Source organism: Pimephales promelas, chromosome 5 (genome assembly GCF_988280905.1).
Source record: "Pimephales promelas chromosome 5, fPimPro1.hap1.1, whole genome shotgun sequence".
NCBI lineage: Eukaryota > Metazoa > Chordata > Actinopteri > Cypriniformes > Leuciscidae > Pimephales > Pimephales promelas.
Genome location: NC_142773.1, coordinates 1320727 through 1333906, shown reverse-complemented (window position 1 = coordinate 1333906; position 13180 = coordinate 1320727). Strand labels below are relative to the sequence as shown.

The 13180-nt window shown below is 34.6% G+C and overlaps 1 long non-coding RNA gene across 1 annotated transcript; it reads right to left on the bottom strand.

Annotated features, from left to right (window-relative positions):
• Positions 1-8968: 8968 nt before the first annotated feature.
• Positions 8969-11528, bottom strand: LOC148978801 (uncharacterized). The gene is made up of 6 exons (XR_016168427.1): positions 11336-11528; positions 10890-11053; positions 10688-10792; positions 9528-9582; positions 9151-9179; positions 8969-9070 (listed from the first exon to the last, which is right to left on the bottom strand). It is a non-coding gene; the product is annotated as an uncharacterized LOC148978801 (long non-coding RNA).
• Positions 11529-13180: the final 1652 nt, after the last annotated feature.

The following is a 13180-nucleotide window of genomic DNA, read 5'->3' as shown; positions in this document are numbered from 1 at the left end:
TGCCTCCCGAAACGGCCCGCAAAAGACTAGCAAATTATACATTAAGCTTTGTGTAAGTCTAAACCATCAAATAGATGATGTTAGTGTATATTATTAGTATGTAATTATTTTTTAAAACTTACATTTAGATTTTGTATAGCTGATTCATTTAATAATAAAAAAGATTGTATTGCACCTGTGTCTTCCTTGTGTTGATAATGCGCTCTACAAGTTATCCAGTATCTCATAAATCCTCCAGATTGGCCAGCTGACAAACTCCCTCCAGTTTACATAATGTTCATTTATTCTGAAATCCTCCTTGATTGAACTTAGAGGTTCAGTAAATGCAAGTATATTTAAGGTGGAATTCCTTGAGTTAAGTTATAACTGTTCATTTATTGTGCTTAACTATAATCTCTCAGTTCTCATTAAACAGGTTTATGAAGGTTATGAGACAAATATTCGCCTCATGTTTCTCCTCGGGACAGCTGGTGGTCAAACTGAGATCAGTCTTCAGACGGAAGTTACCACTGTAAGTCTCAGTTTAAATGGAAAGTTGGTTGTTATACTAAATGATAATAATAACAAAGTGAAAATAGATTGGGAGCCGCTTAGTTCTCTTATGCCTCGCGCCGGCCCTGCTTCTTGGTGAGCAAGATTGTCGGATTGCAAGTTCAACTTTAAATATAGCTGCAAGGAGCAATTAACGGGGCCAAGCACAATCAGACGACAAAACATGCCAACATGTGTCAGACCAACTGCAGCAAATAGCAATTGAAGACATTTAAAGATGAATTTAGGCAAAATGGCTGAAAAATCACATACAATCAACTAAAAATGTGATTAAATGGATTATCACTTTCAACCAATAGGTGGCGTAGTTACAAAATCGACCTTTTACAACCTTCAGACCAGTCGCATTAAAATACGCAGATTTATTCAAAAGTTATAAGCATTATTAGAAATTTTGTTATAACTTTGACCAAAAGGTGGCGCTGTCTTGATCTTCTGAGTACCTTCAGGGGATGGTGCTGATGGCACAAACTGAGTTTCGTAATGTTACACCAATGCATTCGTTAAGTATAGCATGTTATGTTATAGCGCAAAATAAGTCAACTACAGCCAGAGTTAAAAGCATTTGATAATTTTATTTTACCACTAGATGGCGCTGTTTCGAAACTTCTCAGGCTCCTTCAGGACATCGTACTGATGACCCATACCGAGTTTCGTAACAATTCGTTCATGCGTTCAAAAATACAGCTTTTTATCACATAATTCAAAATGTCCGATCTGGGAAAATTGGATATCAGTCGATTTGGCATGACGCCCTGAATGTAACAAGACCATGTTTATGATTTTTGGTGAATGCAATCAGTGAATGAGGTACAGGTGAATGTAATCAGTGATGATGAGTCCGGGCAGTGAGTTCTGGGAACTGTAGTTTGTGAGTGATAATAGTCTTATCTGGAGTGCCCTCTGCTGGCTCAAAAGGGCACTCCAGCTGGTGACCGTTACAGACAGAGTAAATAATAATAATTCATTACATTTATACAGCAATTTTCTCGGCACTCAAAGCGCTTTACATAGATAGGGTAATCTCCTCAACCACCAGCAGTATGCTGAATCCCCTTGGATGATGCGACGGCAGCCATATTGTGCCATAAAACACAAATGAGGTTCAAGTGTTTCAAAACTTGTATGGTGATACAGACAGAGAAGCCTGTATTTAATTTCAAAGTCAGCGATGTTGTCAGGATTTCTAAAGTGAGAGGACCGTTCGCCAAAGGTTGTGAACAGAACTACATGGAAGATTTTTTTTACCATAAAATGTGTATTCCAGATCAACCACCAGTCTACAGACTGTCGGTTTATGACGATGATGTCATTGAGGGTGTTTTTTTTTAATGATAAAGTGTTGCAAAAAATAATTGTAAGTAAAAACAAACCTTTTAATGGTAATAAATGGTACTGGAATTCAACACATACCTTGCCATACTTTTTCAAATTATGATCAAAACCTTTTCTAATCTTGACAAAACACATTGTCAGAAAGGTCAGAGTCTCAAGGTTCCATATTTTGTAACAGAAATGATATTTGGACAGAAATATATTAATTTGCTACAGCAGAATGCATACAATTAAATTCAATGGAATTTATGTCATTTTTGGTATCAAGCCTAAACAAAATCTCATGAGAACTTCAATTTTTGTGGTATCAACTTCAAATTTGGAACACAACTTTGTTAGATATATGGCTTTGATTTTATAGTAATTTTATAGGAAAAAATATTTTGTAAAATATATATTTTATATAAAAGAAAGAAATATTTAGTAAAGTATATTTGATTTAATGTACATTTAAAACTTCCATAACCTTTTCATACTTTTATTTTTTGAAGTGTTTTTACTTCAGCAATAATCTGCTGAGTGTTTTCTTTAAAACAAGACTAAACTTAGGCCTTTATTCCAAAGCATACTTGAATTACAACCAAGTTTTAATAGTGCATTGTAATGTCCATTCTCAAAAAGGGGGTGATGGTTAACCGTTATGTGCCAAATTAACCATTTGGTTGAGCATGTTTTTGAAAAATGATTAAAAATATCCTAAAGTTTTTTCATAGCACCAAGTAACATCATTTTGTAAAGTTAAGGCTCTTACAGTGGAATATGTAATATGCTTAGCTTGCAAAATTTCACCAAAAACAGTTCACATGGCTGGGGTGATTTATTTGTTTCATGTTAGAAGTGTTAGACATCCATGTTAGAAAAAGTGTTGTGACAAGTGCTGTTGATTGACGCTGTGAAATCTAGTGGATTTTTTTGGCATAATACACCTCAACCAGATGATAGAGATGGCTCAATCAGTTTTAGTGCTTAGCTTTTTGTGTTCAAAATGTTCAAAGGTTTATATAATGAGCGGGTACATGTATCAGTTGTCCAAATCGTGCTTTGTCTTATCCTGAATCACTGTGGTACACCTATAATAAGCGTTTATATTCGGACTATTTTATACTGATTCTGGTCTTACCGCTGCGGAGTAGCACAGGACCTGCGTGACTCGTCATTCATGTTTGGTTCAATATTAAATTATACTCTAACTTAACGTTACCTTTGCCTCGTGGAGAGAATAATATTCGTTTGAACTTTTTTCATTTCACGTGAACACACACCAGAATTCTTGCAGAGTCGATTTATCTATTTCGCTGACTCAAATCTTTAAATGTTTATGGGTAAAATGACAGCAGTGTAATTCACACAGTTCACCACAGGAGGGCGTCCAGATAAAAACAAATGTTCGTCTTAACCCTAAAACCGTATTCTGGACAAATGTGGGCAAAATAGTTTTGATTTATTTTTAAGAAATACTTCTCTTGATCTGAGCGGTACAAGACTTGGCTGCTTTTCCTAAGTTTGAACACACACAATATTTTTTTTTGACTCAATTCTACAATGTTAAGTGGGTGGAAAAAACCTTCTTAATCTTGTATTTGGGTCAAAAATGGGCACCCATAGAAATGAATGGGGAAAAACTGTAATTTAGAGCATTCTAAAATAAGCCAACAAATACTACATCGTGGATTAAAGTCCATATTTTGTTACATTCAACACAAAATAACATTAAAATGCTCTCGCTGCATTTTTTATTCTGTTGCGCTTATATTTTTTTCTGTTATTAAAATGTCTGAATCAACGGGGCTTTATAAGAATAATTCTTAATCAAGCTAGTTTTCCTCTAGAGTTACTGCTGTAGAAAAAATGTTTCACTGGTGTAATTAATACATTTTACCACAGGAGGGCGTTTTCAATTCAAATTTAAAAATACGTACAATTATTATACCATAAATAAAAGGGGTCATATGTTTCATGTGGTAACGAACGATTTATTTAACACGAAATCAATGTAAAATAATGTAATGCAAAGTTTTCCTTTGACTTGAATTAACTAGAAGTAGGTAGACATTTTTAGGTAGAAATAATTAACAGGAGTGTAATTCACATGAATTCACCACAGTTCGATCAAGACATTGGACTTTTTAAAATTACATAATGTATTTGTTTATTTTAACAAATCGGGAGGCAGTATACAATACACAGAGAATGATACAATCAATTTTTCATAATTTTGCCTTAGTTTATACATCCAACAATATATTTCATTTTAAAACTACATGTTTGCCAGATGTTTTCAATTGTTTATCAAAGGATTTTAATCAATGCAAATGATTTAATAAAAGGTTTTAACAGAAATGAGATAATTAACAGCAGTGTAATGCACACAATTCAACACAGGAGGGCGTTTAGACGTGAGTCTTGAAATTGATATTACAGATAAGAATATATTTCCATTAAACAAAAGTGAAATTTTCTAGATTTTTTTACTATGTCGCTTTAAATTAATAATTTATCAAACCATGTGAAATAAATGCAAAGTAAGTGCAGAGTTTAGTGCAGTTTTCCTCTGGCGCTCTGAATACGGTTCAGCAGTGTAATTCACACAGTTCACCACAGGAGGGCGATTAAACTGCATTTTCAACAGAATATCGCAGACAGGGGCGGCGCTAGGGGTGGGCTAAGGGGGCTGTTTTCAGTAAAGCCCCGAATGTTTTTATTTCCTTGCATTGTACACACCATCACTGAGAGAATTTAATTAATTAAATGTATATTTCTCGACTCTCGCATCACAGCGTCCGTCAACATACGCATTGTCATTCACAACCGACAAGAACCGCCCACTCAGGCTAGTGCTTCTGACTGACATGTAAACTGGCCAACCATCGATGAGAAGCTCGGCGGTCTTGTACGATCCAGCCAATGAAATTAAATATTTTGGAGCCAGGTGTTTGTTGATGTGCAAGAAGTTAGTAATTAACAAGTATAAACACCCCCAGCCATTGCTAAAACAAGATACAACAGCTTCAGCAGGTATCTGTAACTTTTAATCGTAGTATTAGATTTCTTTCTTTAGATTGTCAGATATACATTTTGATCGTCAAACACTTTGTGTAGCACAGTCAATAGGACGTGCACGCGCGGCGCACACACAAAAGGTAAGGTAGGTAGTCTTATTAGTCTTTAAAATGTAATGTGTGCATGAAGAATGGGTCAAGATTTTTTTGTTGTTATTATAGAGATTCTTTAGTCACCTCTTTTTATCTATTCTCACAAAAATCATGTTGTTAAGTAAATGCTATTTATTAAAACAATAATAGAGCTGAGCTTGCTAACCATGTCTGAGATGAGTCAGCAAGGAAAGAAGAGGGTGCGTGGCATTGTGATTTTTAATTTTAATTAGCAAGAAATATTCACCTTATTAAAAAAAAACATTTTATTTAAAGTTTATTCCTTGTATCGTGACACATACATGGATTTCTCTGGGTTAAGCCCCAGATATCCACTCACCCTACCGCTCCTGATCGCGGATGCAAAATATATTTATAGAAAATTTGAAAGGTAATTGCCAGATGTTTTACTGCGTCACATGGCAACCAACAATTTATTAAATGTTACAAAATATTGTAACTCAAAGTTTTCCTCTGACTGCAGTCACAGCTGTAGAAATAAGTTGCAGCAGTGTAATTCACACAGTTCACCACAGGAGGGCGTCCAGATAAAAACAAATGTTCGTCTTAACCCTAAAACCGTATTCTGGACAAATGTGGGCAAAATAGTTTTGATTTATTTTTAAGAAATACTTCCCTTGATCTGAGCGGTACAAGACTTGGCTGCTTTTCCTAAGTTTGCCTCCTGAACACACACAATAGGCCTATATATATATATATATATTTTTTTTTTTTGACTCAATTCTACAATGTTAAGTGGGTGGAAAAAAAACCTTCTTAATCTTGTATTTGGGTCAAAAATGGGCACCCATTGAAATGAATGGGGAAAAACTGTAATTTAGAGCATTCTAAAATAAGCCAAAATAAGACACCGGCTGACAGCAAGGTCACTTCATCTTTAGGTTTTACATTTGCCAACAAATACTACATCGTGGATTAAAGTCCATATTTTGTTACATTCAACACAAAATAACATTAAAATGTTCTCGCTTCATTTTTTATTCTGTTGCGCTTATATTTTTTTCTGTTATTAAAACGTCTGAATCAACGGGGCTTTATAAGAATAATTCTTAATCAAGCTAATTTTCCTCTAGAGTTACTGCTGTAGAAAAAATGTTTCAGTGGTGTAATTAATACATTTTACTATTATATTTTTAATAATAATAATAATAAATATTATTATTACCACAGGAGGGCGTTTTCAATTCAAATTTAAAAGTACGTGCAATTATTATACCATAAATAAAAGGGGTCATATGTTTCATGTGGTAACGAACGATTTATTTAACACGAAATCAATGTAAAATAATGTAATGCAAAGTTTTCCTTTGACTTGAATTAACTAGAAGTAGGTAGACATTTTTAGGTAGAAATAATTAACAGGAGTGTAATTCACATGAATTCACCACAGTTCGATCAAGACATTGGACTTTTTAAAATTACATAATGTATTTGTTTATTTTAACAAATCGGGAGGCAGTATACAATACACAGAGAATGATACAATCAATTTTTCATAATTTTCCCTTAGTTTATACATCCAACAATATATTTCATTTTAAAACTACATGTTTGCCAGAGGTTTTCAATTATTCATCAAAGGATTTTAATCAATGCAAATAATTTAATAAAAGGTTTTAACAGAAATGAGATAATTAACAAGCAGTGTAATGCACACAATTCACCACAGGAGGGCGTTTAGACGTGAGTCTTTAAATTGATATTACAGATATAAGAATATATTTCCATTAAACAAAAGCAAACTTTTCTAGATTTTTTTTTACTATGTCGCTTTAAATTAATAATTTATCAAACAATGTGAAATAAATGCAAAGTAAGTGCAGAGTTTAGTGCAGTTTTCCTCTGGCGCTCTGAATACGGTTCAGCAGTGTAATTCACACAGTTCACCACAGGAGGGCGATTAAACTCCATTTTCAACAGAATATCGCAGACAGGGGCGGCGCTAGGGGTGGGCTAAGGGGGCTGTTTTCAGTAAAGCCCCGAATGTTTTTATTTCCTTGCATTGTACACACCATCACTGAGAGAATTTAATTAATTAAATGTATATTTCTCGACTCTCGCATCACAGCGTCCGTCAACATACGCATTGTCATTCACAACCGACAAGAACCGCCCACTCAGGCTAGTGCTTCTGACTGACATGTAAACTGGCCATCGATGAGAAGCTCGGTTGATGTGCAAGAAGTTAGTAATGAACGAGTAAAATGGTAGTACCCCAGAGTGCACTCTGGACGATGGGGCGGGGCGACACTTTTGGGCGGAGCGACACGTGTCGCCCCGCCCACCTTAACGTTTATTGGTTTATAATAAAGATGATCTTATTGGTGCAGAGAAGTGTGACGCTATTACAGATCATTGGTGCAGAGAAGTGTGACGCTTTGGGCCGGCTGGGAATGCGGAAGAACACAACAGACGAATAAACTTGTTGATTTTGCGGACATTAATGCGATTCCACATTATTCCATTGAAGTAGAAATACAAAGAGAATAGAAATAATGGTCTAATTCACAATCACTCTCAACAGCTGTAGTAAGTTAGATGGTCCGTTACCTCTGTATTACTCACTGTTTTTTTGTAAGTTAATGACATCTCGCTCTTTATCTATAGATAGATAGCGAGAGAGAGAGAGGGAGAGAGCAAACTATAGCGGACATGTCACCAGTCTCACCTGATAGTAACCACGAGTTTCCGTAAGATCCTACGAACATTTTTTTAACTACATTTACGGCTGTTAAACTTCACTGATCATAGCTCCAAAAAGCCATGGTAATCACAAATTAACTATGGTAATTATAGTATTTGTGCGTTTACATAAATGTAATTAATAATGGTTGTACTATAATAAACTTATAAGGGAGTTTCTATACATGCTCTTAAGAACACAACAAAACAAAGACTTTGTCACTTTTTCTTTATTATAGACTCCAAACTGCACTTATGCATCAGCAGAATGGAATTTATGTAAACCTTAAAGAACCAAGGTACTTTACCATATTCACAATTAGTGAAACCTATGTTTTTGCCATAGCTTTTCAATAGAACACTATACAGGTGAAACTCGAATCGTGCAAAAGTTATAATTTTGATGAACATCAAATTCAAAATCTCACAAAATCAGAATATTACAAAAATGTAAGCCCTCTGAAAATTATATATAATCATGCCATATGCATAAATAGTTATTTATACTAAATATATTAGTTTCACTTTTTAATTTGAATTACTGAACATGAACTTTTGCACAATATTCAAATTTTTTAAGTTTGACCTTTAAGTTTAACTTTTAGTTGCATCAATTACTACATCAAAACCAGTTCATCTCTCAATGGGCTTTATGCCCAGCTGCACTACTTCCTGAACTTCAGCCAGCTCCTTGTTTCCTGTCTGCCATTATTAATCAAATTGATTAATTCAGGTGTGCTTGACCTCAGTAGTCATGGCAACAATAATCAGACACGCCTGAATTAATCAATTTGGCCAATAATGGCAGACAGGAAACAAGGAGCTGGCTGAAGTTCAGGAAGTAGTGCAGCTGTGCATAAAGCCAATTCCAATCTACAAGTTTTGAGTTTTACAGAAATTCATTTTCAGCAGCAAAAAAAAAAAACAGTCCTGCGAGCAAAATCCTGTACAAAGATCTTCGGAGTAAAAGCCCAGCAGTTCCCCTCGTCTTCCTCTTCCCCTGTACCCTGGTGGATAGGACTTAAAAAAAGCTCCAAGCATTCCCTGAAACTGTAGATCCGGCGAAACTCATCACAGTAGTCCGGAGAATTTTTTTTCCAGTTGACCACACCTTAAAATGTAAAGACAAAATACAGAAAAGATATAAGTGTGGAGATTCAAGTTTAAATGTCACATACCACAAATTTCAATCCAAGAAATGTACATTGAACAGAAAAAAACATCTTACAGTCTAGCCAGGCAAAGTGTGCTGCTTTCTGGAAAATTTCATTTGTGACCACATCCCTAAACCATCTGCATACCAGTGAAAGCGTCAAATATGCAGGAAGCTGTTGAAACAAAAAACATTGTTATTTATACTTGTATATAAATGTTGTTGAAAAAAATATAAACCTTGGTTCAGACAAACCTGATATATTGTTGTCATAACTGCATGCTCTGAATAAAATTATAAATAAAGAGATAAATATTCTCTTATAACGATAATATTAAAATAATATCGCTCCAACACACATTAGCCGCTTTCCCCACTGTCGGGCCAGTGTGGGCCAGGGCTTTCAAGGGTCGGGCGGTGTTAATAGCCTTGGACCTGTATCACCGAGCACAAAATCACACTGTGTTTCCACCGTTAGGACAGAAGCTCTGCAGCGCTTCACTAAAGCCCTCCCTTAACATGCCGGTCTTGAACAATGACAAATAACTCCATTGTTTCACCAACAAATGGAAGTTTTACCAGAACACTATTCAAAGAAATTGCTTAATGAATGTATGTGCACAATAAATGACCTGAATCTCTCTGTCTGAATCTCCCCGAAGACATTGCCTTTTGTAAGGTTGAGTGCTAAGAAAAACAAATGACAAGAGGTAGGCATGTATATTGGTAGATGTAGTACATAAACTAATGTTTAATATAGGAACATGCAAACAGCTACATGCATTTGCAGAGTGAAGTTGTCCAGTATGAGAGCACACCACCACCTCCTGATCAGGGGCATGTCATCCTGAATTTTTTTAAATAATAATAATAAACAATTATGCATGTCTGTTTATTTAACGTGAAATATGTAATGAGGTAATGACATAACTCTGTAAAATCAAATCGGAGCCCCAAAGCCATGTACAGAGTGTACTGTTACAATTCACAAAGTGCAAGAAAATGAGTAGGGTATAACTTACAATAATTAACTACAACAACAATTAAAATTTAACCTACCATCAGTATGTATCAACATGTTTAAAGTTCAGTCTTTTCTACTGCACTTTAATGTGACTAATGTTTTAAGATCACTGTGCATACTAACTTTTATACAGTATATTATATTAGGGTTGCAGCAGTATGACAGTTTCATGCTTAAAAGAGTTATATCTCACACATTTGATTATTTACGGTACTGTAATGTACTATTGCTCTATATCAAATCTTAAATCCCGAGATCAATTTTTTAGCCTATGCTATTTTCAGTAGTTGCCCAACTAAACACCATTTATTGCATCCTTTCCATCCACAGTTTAAACTGTGGATGGAAAGGATGCAATAAATAGTGTAAACTGTGTAAACTGTGATGAGCTTTGCATCTAGTCAAAAATAAAGCAAAAAGTCTCAAATTAAGGTATTTTTATCACACAATTCAAACAGTAAATGCAGTTTTGAAAATCAAGGCTATGTGGTGTGACAGCAGAGGTGGGCAGAATATCCAAAAGCTGTACTAAAGTAAAAGGACTGATAGAAATAATTAAGTAATACTATTTATTGTTATTGGAGTAGGAGTAAAAAAATGATGCAATGGCAAAATATTTTTAAAAATATAATATATTTAAAAATGACTAACATTTGATTGAGCAGGACCATATACCATTAAACCACGATAATTTCTGAAACTGCTTTTGTACTGTGAAAATCTCATACCACTGCAACGCTAAGAAGTACAAGTTTACAAGTCGGTTACCTGTAGAACTCTTGACATTTCCACACTTAAGTTCAGATTCAGGTGTAACTGCTGGCTTGTTCCTATTATCCATTTGGTTTTTGGTCTCCGTGTTTGGAAGAGATCCTTATAAAGCAATAAAGATATTACCAGATAGAACAGATTACTCTACATGGAGAGGATTGTGCCAAACAGATACTCTGTTTTTGTCAAGAAGTCTAACCTCTGTTTGAAGAAGCGGAAGTTGTCGATGTGGGATCTTGTCTTTTTGCTGTATGACAAAACATCTCCACTTTCAATGCAGGGCTCTCTCTAATGCAGGATTCAGCTCCAAACCTCTGTGCTACCGAGCTGCAGGTGCTTGCTCGTGCTGTACGCTCAGACCCACTACACAATCAACAATTATTCATAAAAAAAGGAGAAATTATTATTCATTCAAAGTTTAACAATAAAGTAATTTATTGCTCTCGATTTAAAATAAACATAATTAACATAAATAAACATAGCTTTAAAAAAACTAAACATATTGCTATTTTATTAGAGCAAGTTCTTCAAGATTCTTTATTCATGACATTCTTTCAGAAAGAAACTATTCCAGATTTGATTCACGAACATCATGGTACATTTTTAAATATGTTTATATAAAACTACACAACCATTTTTACTCACCATTTGGAATCGCAATCAACGTGGAGTGTCGTTCGTTCGTTAATGCTGCCACCGTTGCCTTTTATCGCAAACTGCCCCCTAGGGGGTCGGAGGAAAATGGCAAAGGCGGGAACAGGAAAATAGGGGCAGGGCGACACGTGTCGCTCCACCCAAAAGTGTCGCCCCACCCCATCGTCCAGAGTGCACTCTGGGGTTACTCGTAAAATGGGTGGTATCAAAGTTCTTCCAAAAAAAAAAAAAAGGAATTAAAACAACCCCAGCGATTACTAAAACAAGATACAACAGCTTCAGTAGGTATCTGTAACTTTTAATCGAAGTATTAGATTTCTTACTTTAGATTGTCAGATAAAGAACAATTACTCTCAACAACTTTCATCTGTTAATTACATAAAATTCATCCGCAGACGAGTGGTCAGGTTTTTCTTTGAAAGTACATCACTGCAGACATTAATACTGATAAACTGTCATTTGTTAGTGTACTGTTTTAATTGAAAATATACTGGAAATGTTAACAAACGGCTGTAATGTTTTCCATTCTATGCAATAAAACTGTGGTTGTTGGTGAGGAAAGTTCTCTGAATCTTTAACCTCTTTGTTTATTCTACAAAGTTTACATGTGACTGGTTCAAATGTGTATGAAATAATAAACAGCTTTCCTCAGTAACTTTTATATTTATATATATATATATATATTTTCTTAATGAAATTCATGCATTGTAATTCTTTATAAAAAGAATTGGGGGCAGTATTGTCTACAATGTAAGCGTAACACAATGTAAGTCAGTCAGACTAAACACGTTTCAGATAAAAAGGATCTTGTAGTTTTTACAGTAATGTCCTGATCTCTTAAATGCATGTATAAGTTCAGCTTGATGTGAGTCACTTGGAAGGTTCAAATGAGAGTCAGAAATAATAATGTTCAGTTCATTTACATCTGGATCGCATGGTATGGGGCGTGGGGAAGTTCACTCATTCTTGCAAATGTTAATAATTTCAGTGTCAGCTGAGGCGAGGAAGACTCTGGTGAGTTCCTTGGTGGAATGAAGAATGTAATGAAGCTATAAGAAATGAAAGGAAAGCATTTAGGAAATTGAAGAGAACACATAATTTCCAAAATTTAGTTAAGTATAAAGTGACTCAAGCAGTAGTATGAGAATGGTATTGTTCAATACCTTTATTTGTCCCCTCAGTGCGGGCAATTGATTTCACAGCATACACTCAAAAAAATAATATGTTGGCTTTAATTAATTTTAATTTGTCAACAGGTTCCACATAACTGGATTACATTAAACAAAAATGTTTGTGTTTTGTTTATGTAACTTCAACATAATGGAATTATGTAATTTTAAATTACCCAATTTAAGTCTCACATGAATTTTTATAGGCTTCCTGACATGATTCAATGGCATTTTATTATATTCATTCATCCATTTATATTTCATTTGATTCAGTGACATTTAACTAAGTTAATTGACTTTAGCTAGCTATTTGTTAGCAGAAGCACATATTAGCATCTTGAATGCTAAGATTTACATGCTCCTTTTTTCAAAGCAATAGAAAATAATGAAATCAGCCTAACAAAATGCTCCACTCTTCTCCACAATGGTAACCCACTGTAATTTAAATGGTTTAATAATTCCAATGTAATTTAAAATTAAACACTATTACACACTATCAAGTCTTCCCCTTTTCTAAATTTCTAAAAAAAAAAAAAAAAACATAAAATAACACTTAATTTTAACATTTATTCTCTCTTAATTCAATCATATTCAAAGCATCCTGGGAACTAAAAGCACTGCCCAGTTTCAGTGAAGGCAACACAAATCAATCATGTAACACAAACGT